Genomic DNA, 23,007 nt, shown 5'->3' on the forward strand with positions numbered 1-23,007 from the left:
AATGCCTGTTACACCACCGTGATTCCCAGCCTGCAGCCGTCACTGGGTCCTATAGAGATCGTGACCCAGCTCAGTACCCCACCCATGAGGGGACAACCAGCCCCACCTCCTTTGCTGCCAGCTGCAGTCTTAGTGAGGAAACTCACCAGTGTACCCCCTGCTGATGAGTAAGAGGCAGGAATGGGCAACGTTTCTTGAACAGAAAGTAAAGCTTTAGAAACCCTCTACAACTGAGCAGACGCCTTCTAGTACCAGGGGTTTGGAGAAGGCGGAAACGGTCCCAACATTTGGAGGTGGTCTCCCACCAGACAGGCCAGAGTGGGAGCTGCCTGCCAGAGCACAGTGGGTCAACCTTCCTGACACCCAGAAAACTGAACACGTCTCTCTCCCAAAGGGCCCGTTCCAGCTGAGATTTCTCCTTGACTATTAGTTTATGAGGTACCCCAAGCCAAAATTCCTTGCCACCTGGAAAAGCAGGGAGTAGAGATGCAGAAGATGTACAAACCTGGAGCCATGGCCGCCCAGTGCCTCCCCCACTGCAGACCCCTGCTGGCCTGCCACTCACTTGTCTGCCTTTCTGATGCAGCCACAGCCCTTTCCCGAGGAAACCACACCCCTAGTCAGCCACTACTGGGACACAGGCCAGGCCCCAGGCATTTTGGATTCACCCACCCTGCCCTGCTCCTGCGGCGTTCAGCTAAATCTAGGAGCTCTGCTGTACAACTTTCCAGGGTGAGCTGAAATGGGACCCACTGTCCCCTCACTTAGCTGGGAAAGGAGCTGTGATGCTGGGTAGTGACTGGGGGAGCACAGGAGAAGAGAAAGGGAAAACTGGGCTCTGAAGAGCTGGCTGGTCCAAAGAGCTGTCTGGAGCTGGCAGGCTTGGACGAAATTCAGAGAAACAGGCCTGTTTCCTGGGTGACCCAGGCTCAAGACATGAGGGGGGAAAAAGACATGACTGGAGGACGAAAACAGGTAACGGTATCCAGGAAGCCAGGACCATCCATCGAGAGTGAAAGCCCAGCCTTGAAGAGGGACAGTCAACCACCAAGGGGGTCCCAGAAAGCAGGAGAATCTAACCACAGCAGGTGCGAGCTTGGGACCCCAACTCAGGACCAAGATCTCAGACAGACACGTGCCAGGAGGCTGGCGCTGCCCGTCGGGGGGGTCAGAGCCCCTTGCATCTCACTCCTGTCCATTAAAGAAGGTTCACTGAGCGATACCTAGAGTGATGTCCTGCCCTCTGGGAGTGTCTGGGGTGGGGGGGTCTGGGGTCCTCCCCTGTGCTGCGGCCCACTTATTCTGCTTACCCTAAATGACAGATTCATAGAAGCTCTGGGTTGGAAAGGACTCCCAAGGCCCAAGACCCACAATCCCCCCTGAGGCAGACACCCCGTCAACAGCACCCCAAGCGCCCAGTCTATCCTGCTCGGTCACCTGCAGGGCAGGAAGCTCGGGCCACCCAGGGCTCCCACTGTGTCCTCACACAGCTGTATTCCTGTGTGGGCTTCAGTGTGGAATAGCGAAGCCAGCTTCCTGAAGCCCCCACCTTCGGTACGAGTGCGGCCACCCAGAACCCCAGGGAAAAGTCAGGTTCTTTTCTACAAGCCAGTCAGAAGGCTGCCTACCTCCCACCTCTTCTCTGAGTAAAATATCCTGTTCCTTCCCTGTACTTCAAAAGCACAGCTCTCTGATCTTTCCCTACTCTGGTCAATGGCAACGCATTCAGGTTTGTCAATGTCCCCTTCAAAGGGTGACTCTAAATCACGCAGGTTTCAGGTACTCTGAACTTGGGGACACAGGGCATGGGCAGCTATAATGGGACTAAATATGGCTTCACGTAACAGGCCTGCTGGGCTGAATTCACCACCCAGTAGCGTCTGGGCCTGGGCAAGGCACGTAATGCTCTGTGCCTCGGTTTCCTTACCTGCAAAATTGGGACTGACCCGCATCTAAGTCACGAGGTTATTGTGAGATAATGCCGGGAGGCACTTTGAACAGGGCCGGACCCATAGGAAGCATTCTGCCACAGTTAACTTCATTGTGGCACTTCTGAGGTCCCCACAGGGCGGGACAGGCCCCACAGGCCCCAGCCAGGTCACCCGAGCACCAGTCGTCCACCACCAGCCAAACGCGCTGCCATCCTAAAGCTGGTCTGCCACGTGCAGGGCAGTGGCCCTGACATGTTCATGCTTTGGGGTGTCAGGTGCAGCTCCGCCCACAGAGGCTCTCGGGCTCAGTTACTAGGCCCCTGAGTCACTAGTGGCCAAGGAGGGTCTGAGTCCCAGGTCCTTGGAAAGACAGCTGGGAGCAGGCGCGTCCATCTCCGCAGAGAAGCAATCCGCCGGCCCCTCTGCTCCCTTTGCCAGCTCTGGGTGGGGGGCTGGCTTTGGTCCCCCTGGAGGGGGTCACCACTGCAGAGTCACCAATGGCTGTGAGCAGTTGGGCTAGGTGGGGAATTCAACAAGGTCCCTGGTCCCTTGGGCTGTGGCAGTAGTATGTGGGGGGTTCCTCCTGCAGATAGCAGAGTCTAGGAAAGATAGCTGGATTCAACGAATAAAATCAAGGCATCAAAACCACCAGGCTTCTGGGGAGCCAGAGCTGTGAGCACCCAGAAGGCGATCGGCTGGCAGGGAATGGGGCCACCCTCATACCCACCCTCCCTCACGGACACAGCCTTCCCAGAGGAGCTCCCCACAGTAACGCCCATCACCCCTCACTTCACACGATGCCCAGACAGCTACCTGGGGCCAGACCAGAGGACAGCGGAACACGGGCCTGCATGTGGCAGAGGAGGCCACTGAGACCAACCGGTGCAGAGACAGCTGGGCACCTCCCGACGCCTGCTACCGGCTCCTTGCGTGGAAGTCCCCTGAGGACACGGCCCCTGCCTGTTTCCCTGACTGACCCACCTGCCCTTCAAATAGCACTGACAACGAAACAGATGGCTGACCTGTTCAGCACTCTGTAAATGAGGGTTCAGGGTCCGTCCCCGGACCGTGAGCGCCAAGACGGCCAGGACACATCGCGCTGCTCACCACAGTCTCCCACGGCCCTACCTCAGTGCCAGCCCCAGAGTGGACACCACACATTTGGGGGCGAGCTGAGGAACCCTTCCACTGCCTGAAACACCATGTGTGTCCACAAGAGAAGTCTGGGACAAAAGTGGGGTGCTTTGAGCTGAACCACAGAGTTACAGTGTCCCTGTAATTCTCCCACGTGTCCCTGGCAGGGCAAATTCAAGGGGCTTCTGGAAGCAGAGAGAAGGGCAGCTCCTGTTCTCAGCTCTGAGGTCAGGAGAAGGGTGGAACAGCAGCTTCCAGGGCAAGGCCAGACCTCCAGGCCCTCCCCACGCACCTCCCCATGGGGGGCTGGGGGCTGAGCCCAGGCCCAGCAGCCCCATTGCCAAGGCCTGTGTCCTGCAGGAAGCCAAACCCTTCCCCCATCTCCCGGGACCCACTCCACTACACCCTCCCGTCCTTCTCAGCCAGTGCAGCCCACTCGTGCTCAGCTCCCAGCCTCTGCCTGTGCCTTCGCCACCTCCCCCAGTGCCCTTCTCTCCACCCGCTCGTCACCGAAGCAGCCCGTCACACCTTCCCCTGCCCAGGCTCAGACTCATAGGGTGTTGACTTGTAGACCCAGCTCCCCGTTAATTTACTCATTTGCTCTCAACACACTGGGCTGTGTCACCTTGGGCAGGTCACTTAACTTCTCTGACCTTCCACTTCCTCCTCGGCAGCAGGGGGTGTCCAATGATCCCAACGATCAAGGGGGACGTTACACAGAAAAATGTCTCGTGAACATTGAACACAGCACAAAAGACAGCCACTGCTTCCGGCTCACCAGACAGCAGACCCCAGGACCTTTGCACACTCCATCAGCTTTTCATAGCTGAGCCGCCTACAGTTATCAGCCATCAGACGACTTCAAAGCAGGGGAAACGCCAAGGCAGCAGCCTCCAGCCACACCATGAATTACATTCTCTCTTCAGAGGGCCCGGGAAAGCACAGGCGTTAGCCCCAGGCAGACCTAGTTCAGACCTCAGCGCCAGCAGCCACTGGCTGGAAACCTGGGCGCTCCATCTCACCTGAAACACGTGCTCCTGGATACTGCTCATGGATATTCCCCTTGAGAGGTAGTTTGGGAATGCAATCACAGCTCGTGCACAATGCCGCCAGCCCGGAGTCTGGCATGTAGTAACTATCCCTTCCCTTCTTCCTCTCTCTTTCTACTCTTTCTTAGGGGCCCACCCTTTACCAGATGGTTCAGCCGCCACGTTAGGGTGCTCACCAACTCTGCCCTCCCTGCATGCTAGAAACCATCCTGGCTTGTGTTTCTTTTAACATCACAGACCTCCAACAGCTTAGAGGGCTGGAGAGGCGGTGTCCCCAAGTCCTCAGGCTTAGAGAGCAGGCTGCCAACAGATCTGGGGCTCAAAGCAAGAAATCACCAAATCTGCTCCAGTTTCCTCTGGTGCTGACAGTTACTGGGAACAGCACATACACACAAACTGAAGTAGGTATCAAGAGCAAATGGAAACCACCCCCACAACCCCCCCTCAAAAAAAAAAAAACAACACCAAAAATGAGCCTTATTTGCCGAGACACTAGTGTGGGAATCTGGGAGAAGCTCTGTGTTGCAGGGAGGGGGCAAGAGGATCCACACTCGCCTTTGGAACTAAGAGACAGCTCCCTCCCACAGGCTTTCTGCCACGTCCTCCACCCCTCCGCAGCCCACAGCACCAGCTGCACTGCCTGGGAACCGAGGGAACAAAAGCCCAGCCCAGGGAGTTCCGGGAAGGTGGGAACCAGCACTGTGAGCCCAGGCGGAAGCTGGGTCAGAGCCGCAGAGCCACAGCTATGGGGTGAGGGTGCGGTGTGGGAAAGAGCACCCCGAGACGTGGCCTGGGGACACACCTGCAAGACACACAGTTGAAGACACAGCTGGAAGTCCTCCAGCTGGCGGAAGCCAGACGACCCTCCAAAGGAGGGGACACTTGGTTTTCCCCTTGGATGTCCTCTTCCTCGTGTCAAGTTTTACAACCATCCTCAGGACTCCACGAAAGAGCCCCCTGGACCCGCACCTTATGGCTGGGTGGCGGTGACCCTTTCCCAGGGGCCCGGGACGGGGCGGCCTTCCCCAGAGCGCTCACCTGAAGACGTGACCTCTCCTGAACGGCCACCCCAGGGGTCAGTGCCGCCGCTTGTTTAGCTGGAGCAGGGGCCTCCAGAGGCTGCACCCACATCTGAAAGGGGAGCTTCACCCCGGGCCCACACAGGCCGTCTCCTACAATCCTGGGGCTCAGAGATGAAGGTGAGCACGATGACGGAGATGATGGCAACTGCAGCCACGACGCACTGACTTCCGCGTGCAGCGTATTTATTTCTACACTCTTTCCACACACAACTCCACGGAATCCTCCTCACAATCGCCCTGTTTCACAGATGAGGACACTGAACAGAGAGGTTAAGTCACTGGTCCCAGGTCACCCAGCCAGGTTGTAAACCCTAACCACAGCCACATCTGACATCAAACTGCCCCCGAGGGAGGCAGTGAGGAGAGGGGAGGCGGCCACTTCTGCAGGGCAGACGGACAGCCCTGCCCTTTTGCATCCAAACGGCCCTCTGCCAGGGTTGTTTTCCCCCTGTAACAGGGAAGAGAAGGAAGGGGCGGGGGAGACCCCAGTTGTGACCACTGGCTGGACCTGGGTTAGTGCCGCTGCGTTAGGAAAAGGGTACTCTGCAGCCTGCCCTGTGGGCGGGTTTCGCCTAACACCCAACCTCCCCTTCCCAAGAGGAGATCCCTGTCCCAGCTTCCTCCTGGAGAAGGGCAGGGATTCTAGAGCTAGGCCCTTGGCACAGCGGCCGCACTGAATGTCCTACCCGGGCGTCTGTAATAAACGAATCAATAATTAAGAGAGGATGCACATTAGCCTTTGAACAGATTCCAGAGAGAGTTTATTTTTGATCTTACATGAGGTGAACAAGTGAGTACTCAGCCTGGGGGGAGGTGTGGGCAGTGACAGAGAGATGAGTGAGGCGAGGAGAGGTGGGCAGGAGTGGATGTGACGCGGGTGGCAGGAACCCCAGCCCATGGCGGGCGGGGTCTGTGCGGGTGAGCAAGGGGGCGGTGGCAGGTGGGCGAGCATTCTGCGTGCTGGGCGTGCACATGTGTGCAGGCGGGAGGAAGGCAGGGCCCGAGGGGGCCTGGGTGGTGGTGTGTGTGGTGAGGGCAAGAGCTGGGGCCGGCGGCAAATGAGGCTGCTTAGTAACGGGTGCTTGGGGGTCTCCACTCCCTGTGGCAGACTGAGCGAGAAGCCGTGCTTTTAATCTGTTAGTTCTCGGTACAAAAATTACAAAACAGAACATCTGAAATATCAACCCCACTTCCGGACTCCCATTTTTCTCTCTCTTCAGTCCCTGTTGGCCAAGGAAGCCAGTTCCTTTCCTTTCGACTCCCATTGGAAGCTTCCAGTCCTGGGATTTTCGGAAGAAAAAAAAAGATATGAAATTGTCTCTCTATAAGGTCTGTCTGTCATGAACCCACCTCCCCAGCAACACACACACCAATAATAATAATAATATAGCAGGTTGTATAATTATAGAATGTTAACATTTTAAAAGACTTAGAAATTAGCCAGTCCAATGTTTTTCTTCTCATGATTCTCCAACCAGAGCCCCCAGCAGAGAGGGGAGTGAACCCCCACCCATGGGTGGGGGAGGCAAAGGGGGAGACGGGGTGAGGGCTGCAGCAGCACGAAACTGCCTTAGCGTCTCACATTTTATTTTTAACATTTATTCTACTGCATAATACGCCCATGTGTGTTTGGGTATAAAGTAATGTTTTTAAATCTCTCCACGGAGTAACATGGGTGCTCCTGGAAGACGCAGGTTATGTATATTATCCCTGCGCCCTCACAGACCCTGGTGTTTTGGCACAAAACCCTCCACGGACACTCACCACTTTAAAAAGCACACATTGAGTCCAAACCCCACCTCCCTCATCCCTGCCATTTTAGGGGTAGAAAAATTAGGCCCAAGAGGACTAAGTTATGTCCCCAAGGCCACACAGCTAGTTAGGACCAGAGCCAAAGGCTTCTATTCTAAGGCATCCATTGAAAGAAAACACAAAAACAAAACAACAACAACAACAAACCATTCTGGAAGAGCTCTCAGAATCTCATGTCCCAAACACAGCTGACGCCTCCTGGACCACGAACCTCTCTCCCTGAGTAGAAAGCGGACCTTTTTTGATAGGTTTTTATGACACCATCTCTCTAAGCATCTTTCTCCAAGGAACACAAAATTCTCCACCACAACTTCACTCGGGCCTCATGACCATCTCCCAGAATTCAGCAGAGTGCAGCAATTTCGGTGTTTATTGGATTCCTGTTTATTCTGCCTCCTTTGCAAAATGGATCTGCAGGTAAATATGGTGACCCCTCCATTGCACAGATGGGACCAATGTGGGGACATGACTTTTTCAAGGTCACATGATAGACTCTGGGCAGTGAAGTAGATTGGATCTCAAGCTCATATTATACAGTCCAAAGAGGTCAGGCTTTAGCCACCGGGCCTTGCCGAACGATTATTAGCAGCGTCTGCTTACAGGCAGCTAGCCTCACTGCCTGAGCTAAAAGAGAGTGAGGCTGGGCTGAGCTGGGGCTGAAATGGGGCTGAACTGGGGCTGAGCTGGGCTGGGGCTGGGGCTGAGCTGGGCTGGGGCTGGGCTGTGCTGGGTTGGAGCTGAGCTGAATTGAGTCTGGGTTGCGATGGAGTTGAATGGGCAAAGGGCATGAGTGCCTCCTGCTGAGCTCAGAAGCACAAGCTTGGAAAGCTTCTAAAAATACCGAGCACGTTTCTTGCAGGGGGGCTGATTCAGCTGACCTTTCCTAAGGATGGCCAATTTGCTGACTCCGTGCGGGGGCCAGCGGGCAGAAAGTCCTTCTGCTTCTCTCCAGCTGACTCTTGGGCTGCAGTGGGACAGAATGGGAATACCCTCTCGCTCCCAGCATCCCTCACTTCTGATGGACCCGGGGAGAATGAAAAAGAACGCTAGCGCATCTCAGAGACTACTAAGGGCAACGCCATGTGCTAGGCAAGATGGTGGAAAGGTCCAACTTGTACTCTGGTCTCACAGGGCTCCTGGGCTGCCAGCCCAGGTAAGGAGAGCGGCAGACTGTCACCTGTGACACTTAGCAAACAGCAGGAGCATTCAAGCGAGGGGTTCATTTTGACTGGGAAGAGCTGTTCACTCACTTGTTTTTACTTGTTAGTTCCTCTGTGTGCTGGGTGCCAGTTCTGTGTACGTCAGCGGAGCTCCTTTGGCAGCTGCTGGGAAGACTCTGGGAACCAAGGCCGGTGCCGCCTGGTTCTCCTTTTCCTTTTTTGTCAAATGGGCAGATTGAAACTGGGAGATTTCAGAAACTCCTCCCAGCTGGCACACCCCGGCTAGCTGGGTGCTGGCGGAAGTGGAAGGCTTCCTTGCCCAAGTCCCGAGGTTCTGTGGTACCACTCGCAAGCAAAGTTAGCGTAGCTCACTCTCTTGGAGGTAGCTTGCTTCTGGTACCTCGCAGCACCTAGGAGGAGGAGAAGGGGGCAGCTACTTTTGTGGAGGTCTCTGTGCAGACATTCTCTGGCGAGCCCAGGTCTAACCTGGCAGCCTAGCATCCTGACGCCAGACGGCCCATGTGTCTAATGCTCCTGGTTTCTAACCCAGGCCTATGCAGGCCACACAGACAGGCCAGGGGACAGACACGTGTGGGAGTCACAGCACATGCTGGCCCCTTCTCCTGCGGCTCGGTGGCCCCACTGCGGCCTGGCCGGGGCCTGAACTGACCCTCAGCCCCGGTCCACCAGCTGCTCTGGCTTTAGGGAGCCGGTTCGCCACAGACAGGCCTGGAGCCTTGCGAGGACAGGACGCTGTCCACCCAAGGATGGAAATGAACCTGACAGCTCCTGATGTATGCCCTTGTTAGCTCATAAGGGAGACAGGGAGGCAATTTATAAGGGCAGCAGCATCCTGAGAGGCTCAGCGGGAGCCCCATGGCCCCTGGAGCTCCCCACTGGCTCCCCAGCCAGTGACCTGCTTCCTTTTCTTTCCTTGCCCCACCCTTCGTCCCAGGGGAATCTTTCTTTGGATCCCAGGAGCGAAACTTGCAAACTGAGCAGCGGTCTTTGGACAGAGATTTAAGTTGAAGAGTCCACTGTCAAACTCTGTGTGAAGCTGAAGTTGGTGCTTCTACAGAAGGGGGCTCAGCGATATGTTTACTGGGAACCTGCCCTCATGTTCCCACAGGGTCTTGGAACAACTTGAAAGGAAGTCAAAATATGTGAGAACTAAACCTGCAACCACAATGACTTCCCTGCCCCACGGAGAGTCATGTACTGAGCCCCGCATCAGCTTTCCCCACCCTGGAAGATTGGGGTGTTTGCAAGAACAAGGCCCTGCCACGCAGAGGTCACAGGGCCACCCGTGTTGACTGGGGCTGCAAGAGGCAAAGCCAGTGTCCCCTGCAAGGCTGGCCTGAGTGTGTAGCCCCTCCTCGCCCCAGCAGTGAACAGCCCAGGGCACCAGTTCCCGATACAGGATGAACGGGGGGGAAAAGCCAGGCTCACTTCAAGGTTCATTAGACATTCAGGGGAAAACGGAGAAGGGGAAGGCAAACCCACACACGTGAGATGCTGCTCTCGGCTCCTGAGCTCTGAGGGGATGGCACACAAGGCTGGACGCAGGCACAGAGCAGCCGTCCTCCACGTCTGCCCCAGCCGTCCTCCCGCCCATCGTTGGCTGAGGGCCGACAGAGGCAGGTGGATGGGGCCTCTGGCGAAGGTACCAACTTGTCCTGCTTTGCTGGGACTTTCCAAGTGTTAGCACTGAATGTCCCGCATCCCAGGAACCCCAAACCCCTGCCCGGGCAAACCAGACAGGTCGCTCCCCTAACTCCAGCCAAGCAGATGTGGCTGGGCCAGAACCCCAGAGCCTCTGGTTATAGGAGCTAACCCTACAGTGTGAGAGGTGGACGGGGGGGTCCTAAGGCCCGTGTAAGGGTACCTGGCACCCCCCAGCAAGCACTCGCGCTGAGGCTCAGAGGAGTCCCTGATCTGCCCAAAATCACAGAGCTAGGATTCGAGCCTGGACCCTTGCTGGGGAGGGACCCAGAAGGGGTAGCAGAAGCCTTTTTATCTGAGCCTCCTTCCTCTGGGGCCTGTGAGCCTCTGAGCTCTGCAGCTGGCCCCTATCACAGGACCAGCAAGAGAGGTGGCACTGTGAGGCCAGAGGCCACTGACCCTTACGGCTGCTTCTGGCTACAGCTAAGTGGCCCCAAGGAAACCCCAGGGTGCTGAGGGGGTGGAGAGATATGTGCTCTTAGTGTCTCCAGAAGGAAACACCGGGGCTTCAAATTCAACCCCATCCTGGACTTGCAAACCTCCGGGGAACTCACCCCCTGCCCCCCAGGGGTCTACGACATGTCTGCTCAACTGGCCGGCTCAACACAAGGGAACTCGCACATGCGCAGCCATTTGCAGCCTCGTGCTCCCCAGACCCTGCTCTTCCCTCAGCAGAGAACTTGGGTTCCTTCAGTGGTTTCTCACGTCAGCCGCTTTCCGGTCTCCTTGGCCTGCCTGCTCCCCTCAGCGTCTGTGTCAGCACATCGTGTCTTTAAAAAGACAGCTCTAGCTCTTAGTTGGGAGATAGCAATGAAGATTGGAAGGTGACAAAGGGAGAAGGGACCAAGGTGAGGGTTTCCACACGAGCCGGTATGAAATGAACCACATATAAAGTTCCCTAGAACTCAATGGAACATTCCAGGAGTAGCCGGGCAGAGCAGACTGAGCTCTTCTGTTCACTCTGAACGGTCTCCCCACGCGAAGTTATTTTCACTCCTGTCCTAGGTCCCACACTGACTGACGTGGATCAGAAGCCCGAAGGTCTTCACGTGGGGAACTCTGAAAGCACGTCTCCTGCTTCACCCCTGCTACCTACCCCACACCTCGTGGTTCCATCCAAAACCACCTGCCCCTTGCCTGGGCCACGGCAGCTAGGACTCCGTTTGGCCTACTTCACAAGGCTTCCATAACCCTGCACACTGCCGAGCTGGCGTCTCAGCTGGAGAAAAAGCACTTTTGTCTGAGGGGCTACTGCGCCCACATCACGGCCATGCTTGTTCACTTCCCTGCCAGGACATTAACCCCTCCCTCCTCGGACTGCAAAGTGAGCCACCAGCCAGCTCCTGCCCACAGGGCTCCCAGCGAAGGCCTCCCTGCCCACTTGGATTAGCCAGCCCCCAAAGTCCAGCATTTCCCCAAGCTCTGGGAACCGGGAGCCAAGACCAAATGCCAGTGCCCCACTGCCCAGGCTCCATGCCATCCCGCTCCTTGCGGGTGGGGAGGTTTCTCTGCTTAGAGACAGACCTGCCATGTTGCAGTCACGCGATACAGGCTCATCAGCTGAAGGAAAATGAAGCACAGTCAACAGACACGTGAGTTCTGAGCGAGGTGGTGGCTTCTGGGGGACCTCAAGGCAGCCTTCCCACTGGCCATCGCCTGGGCCAGCCCCCACCCCCGAGGCAGAGGGACAACCTGTGTTCTTAAAGGTCTCCATGGGGCCAGGCACGCAGGGACTGAGCATGTGTTGTGTGCCGACCTGCGCAGGCACTGGGGACACAGGACATGGACCGGATTAACCTCCAGGAGCCGACAGTCTCCTGAGGAAGGGAGCGTGGAAACAACTAATTTTTGCCACGTGTGAGTGTCCCCAATGAGGTCAAGTACAGCTTGCTATGAGCACCCACAGGAGAGAGAGCCTACCCCTGCTTAGAGGAGATGGCAGGTGAGCAGACGCGGAGGCAAGTTCCTGTGTCCCCCGTCGTGGTGGAAAAGGTGGAGTAGTTGCTCTTTTCAAGTCACGCCAAATTCCTGGCGGGGAGACCAGCCTGGAAGGGCCACAGGGCTTAGTGGAAGGGAAAACTGTGTGCTCCCAGCCCCGCCTGTGCCCTAAACCAGCCCCCATGTCACAGTACCTTGCATCCGCCCCAAAAGGGCAGCTGGCAGGCAGAGCCACTCCTGTGAGCGGGGCTGCGGTTTGCTCCTCCAGGCCCAGCAGGGTTGGTTGGCGTCTAGCACCACCTACTGGCCACAAGGGGAAAAGCGAAATCTGAGCAGCCGCCTCTCTCGGGGCCTCCTGAAGTCACTCCTGGCCGGGCTGTCACACCCCTCCACACCCTGATCATCCTCTGGACCCCAGCCTCCATCCAAGGGCAGAAGGCAAACCTGGAAGGTGACAAGGATATTCAGAAGGAAGGACACAGGAAGCCACGGAGCCAGCTGGTGCCCTCAGACCCTGGGGCAGTCTGTACCAAAAGCATAAGAAAGATGAGACAGAGGCCAGAGCAGGAAGGGAGCTGGGAAAGGGGACAAAAAGGGAGAGCAGATAAGTGAGTGAGGATTGGAACCAGGCAGCAGAGACATGGAAGGTGCTAGAGGGTAATGTGGAGTCTTCCTGGAGAGGGAAGGACTAAGCTGTCCTGGGGACACTGAGGTCCCAGAAAGGGGTCACATTCCAGCCAGTGCAGGCCAGGTGCCAAAGGTGACCCCATGCTAGACAATGTCACTCCTCTTGGACCCAGCTGCCCTGGGCCGCCCCTCCAGCCGCTAACCTCAGGCAGGCCTGCACTCGCCCCATGGCTCCCGTGATGTGACCGCAGCCAGTCAGAAGCACCCTACTGACCGCGGAGCTCCAGCTCTTCTTAGTCTGGAGGAGACAAAGGGAGAAGGGACAGGGGTGAGGGCTTCCACGTGACCTGGTAAGAAATGAACCACACATAAGCTTCCCTGTGTAAGATTAAACTGCAATTAAGCAGCCCCCAGTTTTCAATCACGGGCTCAGGGATTTCTGCTCAGAAGAGACCACCGGCCGACACCCCTGCTGGTCCCACACCTGACCTGCTGCCCGGGGAGGAGCTAGGGGGCTGCAGGTAAAAGCTGGGCTTTGGAATCACAGACCAGCTGCTGAGCCTGGGCAAGCCACGTAAGGGCTCTGAGCCTTGGGCTTCCCGTCTAAGAAACGGGTAACAATCGCAAGACTGCTATAAAGGGTAAGTACTACCACCCACGTAGCACAGTACCTGGAAGATAAGCTCAATAAACATTGGCTAGAAAAAAAAAGAACACACCTCGGCCTTGGCCCATTGGCTGCTGATGCCCTGCTGGCCGTTGCCTGGAGTTCTGAGGCCTGGCTCTCAGCCTCCTGTGGGCGAGGCAGAAAAGGTGGGGCAAGGCCTGTTCTCACGGGGAACATCGTGCCTGGGTGGGTGATGACTACACACCTCACCCACGGGGAAGGCACTCAGCGAGCGAATGGAAAAAGCCAGCACCCCTCTCTGCTGCATTCATTATTCAGAACTTCCCACAGCCTGGTGCCTGCTACGGGGGTGTGTGAGAAGCACCAACCACGGCCAGTGGCGCCTCCTCTGCCTGAGGTGTGGGCAGCAAACCTCGTGCAGAGACCACAGGTGGGTCGGAGTCATCTTCTGGAGCCCTGGCTCTCCAAAGGTCCAGGAGATGGGGTGGCCCAAGAATGGGCTCTAGATAAGTGCTTCTCAGACTCACTGTGCATAAAACCACCTGGGGGGCTGGACCCCACCTCAGAGATGCTGACCCAGGAGGTGTGGGGCGAGGCCCGAGAGGCTGCATTTCTAACAAGGTCCCAGGTGCAGCTGCTGCTGCTGCTCTGGGACTATGTAAGTTTACATTTAAGTTAATTCAAATTTAACTTAAAAATACAGTTGCTTCGTCTCACTGGCCACATTTCTGGGGCTCAATGGCCACATGTGGCAAGTGGCTACCGTATTGGACAGTGTGGGTATACATTTCCATCACAACAGAAAGTTCTGTTGAACAGTATTGCTCTAGAAAGTCTATCCTGAAAGAGGAATGTCAAAGGAGACAGGTAAGGGCCAGGAGAAAAGGGAGTGGACGGTGAGGTTTTCTGGGAGCCTGGAGAGCCCCTGGGAGGAAAACAGGCCCCCCCGCAAAGAGTCTCCAGAAGGATCGGGGTGTGATGTGAAATGTCAGGTGCAGCCCAGCTCCCCGCTGACTGTGATGGGGACATGAGGTACCGCTGGCACACAGCAGAGGGACACTTTTTAAAGCCAGCCTGGGGGAGTCAATGAAGGCGAGGCATCAGCTAAGATCTGAAGGGAGGATGAAGAGGGAGCCAGGCTTCCAGTAATTTTTGCTCGACTGTGATCCACTCGCCCACAGGCCTGCCAGTATCCGTGTCACTCGGGACGTGAGCAAGTGGCTGGGTTGTTGTGTGGGGCAGGGGCGGCCGTGAAGGACAGATTCTGTCCCAGGCAAGGGGCCTGAATAACGTGATTCCTGCTCCAAGAAGGAACGTACATCAGTGTCTGAACAGATGGCCCAGCAAAAGGGTTCAGGAAAGAGATGGCAGCGAGGCGCCTGTCACCAGCATTTGAGCGGAGACCCAGGAGGAACAGGCTTTCAGTGGGTCCGAAATAGCAAGTACCAGGGAGGAGCACAGCCCCCTTCCCTGCCCCGCACCCTTTCTCCCCTGCACACAGGCTCCCTCTGCCATATTCTCCCAGGGACAGACAGGGGCTGCTGAGAACAGCTCTCCAAGCCAGGGGAGGGGAGCTCCTGTAGGTTCGGCCCTGTGTCTGCAACACAGGAAAACGGCTCCATCCTTGAACACAGTGCAGTCGGTTTAGGGGACAGCAGGCTCCCAGGCTGCACCCCTGACTGTGCCAGCCTTCCAGGGCCTCAGAGCTGTGTCCCAAAAGTTGTGACCCTGACCTCCCAGCCTCTGCTCTCCCCGCTTACTTCGCTTGGCCCCCCCTTCTGCAGAGGTCCTACCAGAAGATCACTCCCTGCCAGCCAGTCTGAGACGCAAACTAGTTGACTAGATGCACAGAGACCCGACACAAAACGAGACGCTGCGTCATCCACAGGCTCACGCAGGTCCCCACTCACCCATTTTATCCCTTTGGCAGACTGTGCTGTCTGCCCACCTCTCCTCCCTCTCTCTCCTCTCACATCCTTCCCGCCCCTTCGTCTTTCTTTCTCTGTCTCAGATCCTTCCTGATCTCTTAGGAAGCCAAGTCCGTTCTCGAGGTGGAGGTCTACCCTGAGCGTCACACAGCCTCCTGCCTCTCCGTCTCTCCCCGCAGGACCCCGGATGGCCTCCGCCTTCCACACACGGCTGAAGAACAGCGCTGACAGTCCCTGTCCTTCCCCAGAGCCGCTGTCCACCTCCATCTTTATGCCTCTTCTGACCACTCCTTCCCCGCAACCAGAATCAACGGCTCATTCCGGATGTTTCTTTCCAGCTTCTCCACACTCATTACCCCAGATCCCAAGTAAGTAGCCTGGACCCAGGTCCTACCATCCTTTCCCTCTCAAGTGGTCATATGTTTCCAGTTTATAAAACTCCCTGGAACCTTGGGTAGTGTTTTTGGTCTACGGGGAAGGCAGATTTTACGATGCCTTAAAAATAAAAAATGACAATATTCACTGTGAGAAGGATTGCAAGAGGCAAAAAGAAATCGCCTACCGACTCAAAGGTAGTACTTCTAAGGAACTCCGTCCGGCTGGACTTCTTTCTGGAAAACAGTGAAAAAAAATCGTCACTACCTTGAGGTGAGGACAGAGATGTCATTCTGACAGGGAGCGTGAAAGTAGACAGCTGTTCGCAGATTTCTGTTAAAGATCTATTTCTCGTTGGGACCCCCGGACCAGCGTTTTCTCCCCGGCCCTCTGACGTTTGGGGCTGGATCATTCTCTGATGTGGGGGCTGGCCATTCATTGCAAGGTGTTTAGCAGCATCTCGTGGGTACAGCCCAGGGTAGCAGCATCCCTGGGCTCTACCCACGAGATGCCAGGAGCATCCCCTAAGAGCTGTGCCAATGAAAAATCTGTCCAGACATTGACAAATGTCCCCTGGGGGGCAACACCGCCCTTCGTTGGGAACCACTGACCTGACAACAGGCAGGTTGTTTTCATGTTACGGGGAAGAGACTGGTAGCTCTGGACCACCTTCCGAGGCCCTGGCGGAAGGAGTATGACTCTTTCGGGCTCATGTGGGGCCACTTCCAGGCTTGGGACCTACCCCTTGGCCCCTGGGCCTCAAGAACAATGACGATGGCTCACGTACAATACCTCGAGCATCACCACATTCGCGACACGGCGCTACAGAGTGCCCCGTATGTTAAGCTCACACATCACGTACGGAACCTCACCACGCCCAGGGAAACGGAGATCTGGGGAGGCGGAAAGGCTGGTCGGCCCTTAGCCTACCCGCATGTCTGGGCATCTGTGCCTTGTCCCTTGGTTACCTCTTTATAGTGATGAATGAATGCAGAGCAAGTACAAAGTTCGTGCTGCAAACCACGTGTGCAAGACGTCGGCAGACCTTAATGCTAACACTCTGTGTAATTTCCGGTCTGGAGCCCCCTTCACCCTGGCTGGGAGAAACGTGACCTTAGCCCTCCCTGGGGCTTTCCTGCCGACCATATTCCTTGGGACTGGGGCTGGGTTTCCGCGTCTCAGCTGTGCCAAGACGGGGACGAGCAGTGTGAGGACTGTTGGCAGCCACCTGTCCACTCAGTGACCAGCACTGTCACTCTCTGATGGCTTGCGACTACTTCTGCACGGTGCTTGAGACAAGGACCCACTTTCACGGCTGCGTATAGCCCCACTTGGCAGGACGTGTTTTCTAAAGACGATCACTGCGGTATCTTCCATTCCACGTGTTCTGTTACAATACGACTTTGAAACTCTGCCCATCGAGAGGTGGGGCGCTCGTGGCTATGGCAGAAGTGACACTATGTGACCCTAACGGGAGGTCCAGGTCTGTCTGGTTCTCTTTGAATGCTTGTTCTTACAGCCTGAGCCACTATGCTATGAGAAGCGCAAGGAGCCACAGAAGAAGACACAGGGGTGAGGGGGTTTCCAGCGGACAGTCCAGCTGAGGTCCCCACCCACGGCCAGCAGCGACTGCTAAACATGTGAGTGAACAAGCTTCCAGATGATTCCAGCATCGACGCCATGTCACCCCCGGCCTCTGACGGAGCAGCCACAGATGCACCACTAAGCAGACCCACCTGTCTGGGGTGAGGCCTCCTCCCTGGGGTGCCTGAGTCCCCCCCCACCCCTCGATCTGCTCCTCTCTCCTGCCTGGGGAGCTCTGTCCAGGCCAGGGTGGGGAGTCTAGCTTTCCTTTCTGTTTCTCCACAACACTCTGTTTATACCCAAGCATCTCTGGCCTTCCTCCTCTCGCCTCCTCCGGAACTCATCGAACTTTGCCTAATGGTTTGGGCTTTTGAAGCACAAAGGCCTATGAGACACGCAGGCTTTTCACATTGGCCACCGTCTCTCCCCTAGGGGAAGGAGCACAAAGCCAGGGACTTATTTCAATGGGAGAAAGGACAGGGAAAAACATCCCCTGGGAGGGCACAAAAAGTGCGTAATTATTTTTAACGGCTTTATTGAGAAGTCATTCACACAGCAGACGAGTCATCCATTTAAAGTCCACAATGCAGTGGCCTTTCGTTACAGAGTTGTGTTATCATCACTGCAGTCCATTCTGGAACATTTTCATGGCTCCACAAAGAGCCCCATGTCCCTTAGCTGTCATCCCCCAGCCCACCCATACCTCCCCGTGCTTGGCAACCACTAGTCTTTTCGTCTCCACAGATTTGCCTCTTCTAGACATTTCATATAAATGGGATTATACAACATGCAGTCCTTTGTGTCTAGTTTCTTTCACTGAGTATCACGTTTCAAGGTTCATCCGTGTTGTAGCAGATGTACAGCTTAACGTCTTAAGGTATCAGCATCAAGCCAGAGACACCCTTTCTAGCTTCCTTTACCTTCCTTCCAAATTATGAAGAACATATTCTGCGTGTAGAAAGGAGCTCCCACCATCATCCAGAGTCATTCCAGTCATGATTTTTACAGCGGGGTCAGCAACCGGACCCGGGTCCGAAGTGAAATGATAAGGGAGCCCCCAACAGCCCCTCTCTCTGGCCTCTTTCTTTGTGTGATGAGTGCCTCGTGGGTGTCGAGGGATCGACTTCTCCGCCGGACCTTACGAGCCCCCATGTGCACCTGCCCTGCCCAGTTACCATGAGCTCAGACAGAGCAAAGGAGCTGAGGGGAAAGGCGGCAGGACCCCTCGCCTTGCCACGGGTCTCCACAACACAGGGCCACGGCAGTTCTCAGGATTGTGGGTGCGGAGGGCTGGGAGCCGGCAGGGTTTAGGACCCAGCGCCAAGTGGGGCGGCAGTGGGAGCTGCCAACAGAGGGCTTGTGGCTCACCTAAGAAATGGATGAAGAATGGGATGGACGGGAGCACGACCATCAATGAACCACAAAGCCTTTTAGCATCCATTTGAGACTGCTGCTGAACAAACAACTGCAAACACACCGGGGGCGAGCGGGGCTTGGGTCTCCTGGGGCGGCCTCGAACTCCAGCCCGGAGCCCCATCCCCAAACACAGGAGAGACAACGCGCCCTCAACAGCCCCATCTGGGTCTGTAGGTAAATCCAGACCTGGAACACTGCAGCCTCCATCCCCTTGCCGTTTCTCCTCGTTTTGTCTGGGTTCTTGACAAGGACAAGATCTCGACACCTTTCCCGCGATGAGCAAGGTTCCGTGAGAAACAGCAATGAGTTGCTGGGCTCTTCTTAGTAACAGCTGCTTAGGTATCAGCGTCCAGAATCAGATCCTGTTTATCTAATTCATCCGAGGCTGATGATTCCCTTGTTGGAGGAAGACACAGGTCCCGTGTGTTAAGGATTCCGCAACAGGTTCTATTTCCCCAAAACAAAGGACAGGAGGTTTGAAGAGCCCTTGTAGTAAATCAGTGGACGCGGGCTGTCGTTCCAACGTGCCCCTTCCGCCCTCCATTCGTTCTGTAGGGTGCCCGACCCAAAGGCCTGGTCCAGTAGGCTTGGTTTAAGGATCAAGGGTAGGGTTTGGAACACACAAAGCCCCAAGGATCTCATAAAGGCGATACGAATTCCTTGGGAGGAACAAAACGTAAGGTCCGTCTACCTCCTGACTCAATGTCCCCTTTGATTCATGGGCCAGCCAGATCCTCCTAGCACACCTTCCAGACACGGGGGGGTCTTCTCTCCGTGTTGGGGCTACCTAGGAAAGCTAGGGAGGACGGAGAGACGGGCACAGCCGGCCAGCCCCACCAGCTGACTGTTTATCGACTGGTGGAAGATTTTACTAAAATGGAAAGTTCCCAGGCAGAGGCCAGAACACAGTCCGTAGATGTTCAGTAAGGCCTTGTTTGCTCTAAATGTATCGACTCTCCAGCACTGCAAGACCCACTGGCAAAGGGGAGCGAAAAGGATGACGGAGGAAGGTGTCAGGTGCTTTAGGAAAGGGCTTAACCCAAAAATCAACTGAGTCGGGCTGGGCTGGGAGTGCACCCTAGACTCGGGCCTGTGCCACCCTCCAGGCCCGCAGAGCTGCCCGCAGAGCTCTGTGCCCCTCCCCCCCACGCTGCCGTGTGGTCCTCCCCTCCCCCACCCCCCGTGGCGTCTGTCCGCCTGTTTATTTGCTGAGCCTGGTTTAACAATGCGCTGTTTTTATGAGTTGTGCTGTAGTTCTTGGTAAAGCACTTTAATCCACTTTAATGCCCCCACTCTGCGCCTCCTGACAGCCTGGTGGTTACTCTAATGCATCCCTCTCACCTCAGGGTCACTAATGAGGTTAGAGGGAACGCAATATCCCAACTGAATAATTCACTAATCAGATGCTACAGACTCCAGTGGTAAAATTTATTTCTGACACCTAAACGGCAAATGGGTTTGTGGACACACTCACTCTCTTTGCTCCAGAGCTATTTCTGCTAAATGGAGGCTGCTGTGTTTGCTTAACAAAGGGACTCTGGTCTGGCCACAAACACATCTATCTCATCAGCTGGGCCCTGCATTTCTTCAGGGGGTGAGTGGGGGCTGGGACAACGGAGGGCGGGGCACTGTTTCGATGGAGGCTGCCTCTCAAGCCCACTTTGCCTTCCCTGCTTGCCCCCCGACCTCTGCGCTGGTAGCCACGAAACACCTCCGATCCCTGCTCCCTGTTAGACCGGGCCACCGTTAGGTCAGTGATGCTGACCGGTTCTGGTGGCAAGCACCGTGCAAACGCATAGAAAGCTCCCCAGAACCATTCCCCAGGAAAACACAGACATTCATTCTAATTTTGCCCTCCGTTTTCAGGGGTCCCCAGCCCCTCTGAAGGCTTTGGCCTCAGGATAAGACTTCTCTGTATTGGGCTCTGCCAGATTGTCACCAGGCTCTTCTCCACACTAGTGCCCCTTTCCCAGTGTGTAAAATGGACAGGAGGAGCTAGAGAGAGAGGATCTAAGCGTCCTCCCCATTCTGGGAGTCTCTGCACCTCGAGCAAAGCCCCCAACACCCAGTTCTTTAGGCACCAGCCCTGCCAGGAGTCGGGACTCTGCCTCCAAGGCCCCAGCCTCTCCGCCCTCATAGCTCCTCCCTCAGGGGCTGGACAGACACACACCCACATTCACAGTCTGTCCACAGAGTGGCCCCTTTCCTCCAACAGATGGAAGGCTGCAGTTTGAATTCCAGCCAAAGTTTCCCCAGGAACCACAGCCCGTTCTGGAACATTCCAGGCTCCCTTGGATCGTGCCACGTTTCTTTTTACCCCTTCAAGTGATCAATGCCAGGAATGCACAAAGTCAACCAGAGGCCTGTGTTTTGGGTTCAGGGTCTGGAGTAAAAAGGAGTATAGGAGACCTGCCTTCCAGGATCTGGCCTATCCCGGCACGGACACACCAAGCAGAGGGCTTTATGCATATCCTTTGAACTTGACGGTCCCCCCTAAAATTTAAATAATAATAACAGATGCATATGTGTATGAGACAGATGAAACTGAATATCCCTCAAAAATACAGACTATAAACCAAAATTGTCTTCCATTCTCACACTAACCCCAGCAATCAGACATGTCTGTCATGGAATGAAACCGAAACCTTTGGGGTGCCTTTCCTTTCCCAAACCCCTGCACCACTCACCAGAGTCCAGAGCCTTCCCAGTGCCTCAGGCTCTGGCCAAAGGCTGCAGAAAGGAACGGACTTGGGCAGTGTCTGAAGTCTAGCAAGAGCAGGAACAGTGCTCGGGGACAGGCCCTGGAGGGGCCTTGGTGTCTGAAATCGCCAGCTGAGTGCAGCGAGCACAGCCTTCGTCTGTGTGTTTTTATTAATCAGCTCCCATGCCACCGGACGCTGTCTTCCATTCCCAACTCCCAAGGCTGTGCCAAGGTGCTGGAGACAGCAGCTAATGAAGGGCCCTCTCCCCAGCGAAGGGGGGGGGCGCCCCATCCACATCCTCGGCTGGCAGCTCAGGCAGCCTAATTGCCTGTCCCCTCACCCAGCGGCCGAGTCCCCTCCCTCACCCTGCCCCTCTCCCTCTGCAAGAAGCTAAATGGGCCTCTGCTCCATGCCCCCGAGGCCCCATAGGCAGGTCCCACACCTGAGTCACGTGTGCCCTCCAGGTCACAGGTCTCCAGTCCGCTGTCTGTGACAGAGGGAAAAGTGGCCGCGTGCCACCAGCCTGTCTGAGCCGCCTCGGGCCCTAATGAAGCAGCTCCCCGCTTGACCCTTGCTGTGAGGTGTGACCCCAGCTTCCCACTGATTCTAATTTAGGAAGCCTCCGCTCACTGGGTTGCTGGGAGCCATGAGCCCAGCGTAGGGGTCTGAGGCCTTCACTGCTGACCCAGGCCAATGAACACCGTCGCTCCTGGACCAGAGCCTGGCTGGGCCGGTAGAGCGTCCCCAGCAGATCTAGCACCCAGGTCGGCTCTGGCTGCCCGGTGCTGGGCAGTGTCCTGGCTGCATCGGTCTCCACACTCCTCCTCCTCTCGGTGCTCAGCCTTGAGTCCAGAATGAGACGGTCGCTGGCCCGACACCCCACAGGTCCCAGGGCCCAGCCTCTCAGAAAAGGAAGGGAACTAACAATTGCTGAGGATCTTCCACACGCCAGGCATCATGCTAGGACTCTATCATTGTTGCCATTTTACAGATGAGGAAACTGAGGCTCTGACAGGTTCAGTAGGTCACCTGTGCTCTCCCCCCCACACCCCTACCCCCCCCACACACACACACACTTGGCTACCTCATTTCGCTCTGAGTCCTGAGGAACTCAGGAGACCAGACGGGCATTCTGGAGGTGAGCAAGATGAGACCTCACCCCGCAGGAAGGAAAGGAGAGCTGTGGTTCATTCAGTTTCTTAACCTGGGGTGCAACACTCACCCGAACCGGAACTAGTTCCTCCTACCAGGACAGCACAGCTCAGGCTCCCAGGGGAGGCAGCGTGGGGCAGTGCAGACAGAACAGGTGGGGTCTGGAGCACCCTGGGCTCTGTCACTCGCCAGCTGCTCGGACGGGTCATGTCACTTCTATGCCTTGGGGTCTGCATTACGGGAAAGGCGGGACCCGAAGACCCCTCCCATCCCCCTTAAGTTGTACCCTTCCACACTGGGACACAGGTCCTTTATGCAAAAGGACGTAATGAACAAGACCATGACCGCGATGCTCATGAAATTAATAAGTGAAAACAAAACAAAACAAAAAGAACGAACATTCAGTGAGAATGTGTTATACGTATGCCAGGCTGTGCTGTGTGTCACACAGAGTGTCTTCTCTCACCATCTCATCAATTCTGTGAGAACCAGTCCTGGTCCTGTTTGACAGAGGAGGAAACTGAGGCTCAGAGATGTTCTACATCTTACCCAGGGTCACACAGCCACATATTAGGGGAGCCGGGAATCACACACAGACACTCTGACTTCGGAAACTGCTCTTAGACACTGTTCTAGGCCCTTCTCTGCTGTGCCAGTCCCTGGCCAGGCTGTCTTAAGCCTAATGGCAGAGGGCAGGGAATGCTCTTCCAAGGAGTAGCAGATTGGGAGGCAGAAATCTGGATTCCACACCCAATGGCTTTGACCTG

At 55.9% G+C, this 23,007-nt stretch overlaps 1 long non-coding RNA gene across 1 annotated transcript in view; it reads right to left on the minus strand.

Annotated features, from left to right (window-relative positions):
- Positions 1 to 5,937: 5,937 nt before the first annotated feature.
- The window catches only part of LOC109444937 (uncharacterized), a 109,380-nt gene continuing 92,310 nt past the window's right edge, over positions 5,938 to 23,007 (minus strand). The window contains exons 4-8 of the long non-coding RNA XR_016018261.1: positions 15,574 to 15,622; positions 12,659 to 12,802; positions 12,023 to 12,272; positions 8,259 to 11,935; positions 5,938 to 6,476 (exon numbers count right to left, since the gene is read on the minus strand). This is a non-coding gene — a long non-coding RNA (uncharacterized LOC109444937). The remainder of the gene's footprint in view (positions 6,477 to 8,258; positions 11,936 to 12,022; positions 12,273 to 12,658; positions 12,803 to 15,573; positions 15,623 to 23,007) is intronic.

The sequence above is a fragment of the Rhinolophus sinicus genome, chromosome 13 (assembly GCF_057876585.1).
Source record: "Rhinolophus sinicus isolate RSI-liver-muscle chromosome 13, RSI-T2T, whole genome shotgun sequence".
NCBI lineage: Eukaryota > Metazoa > Chordata > Mammalia > Chiroptera > Rhinolophidae > Rhinolophus > Rhinolophus sinicus.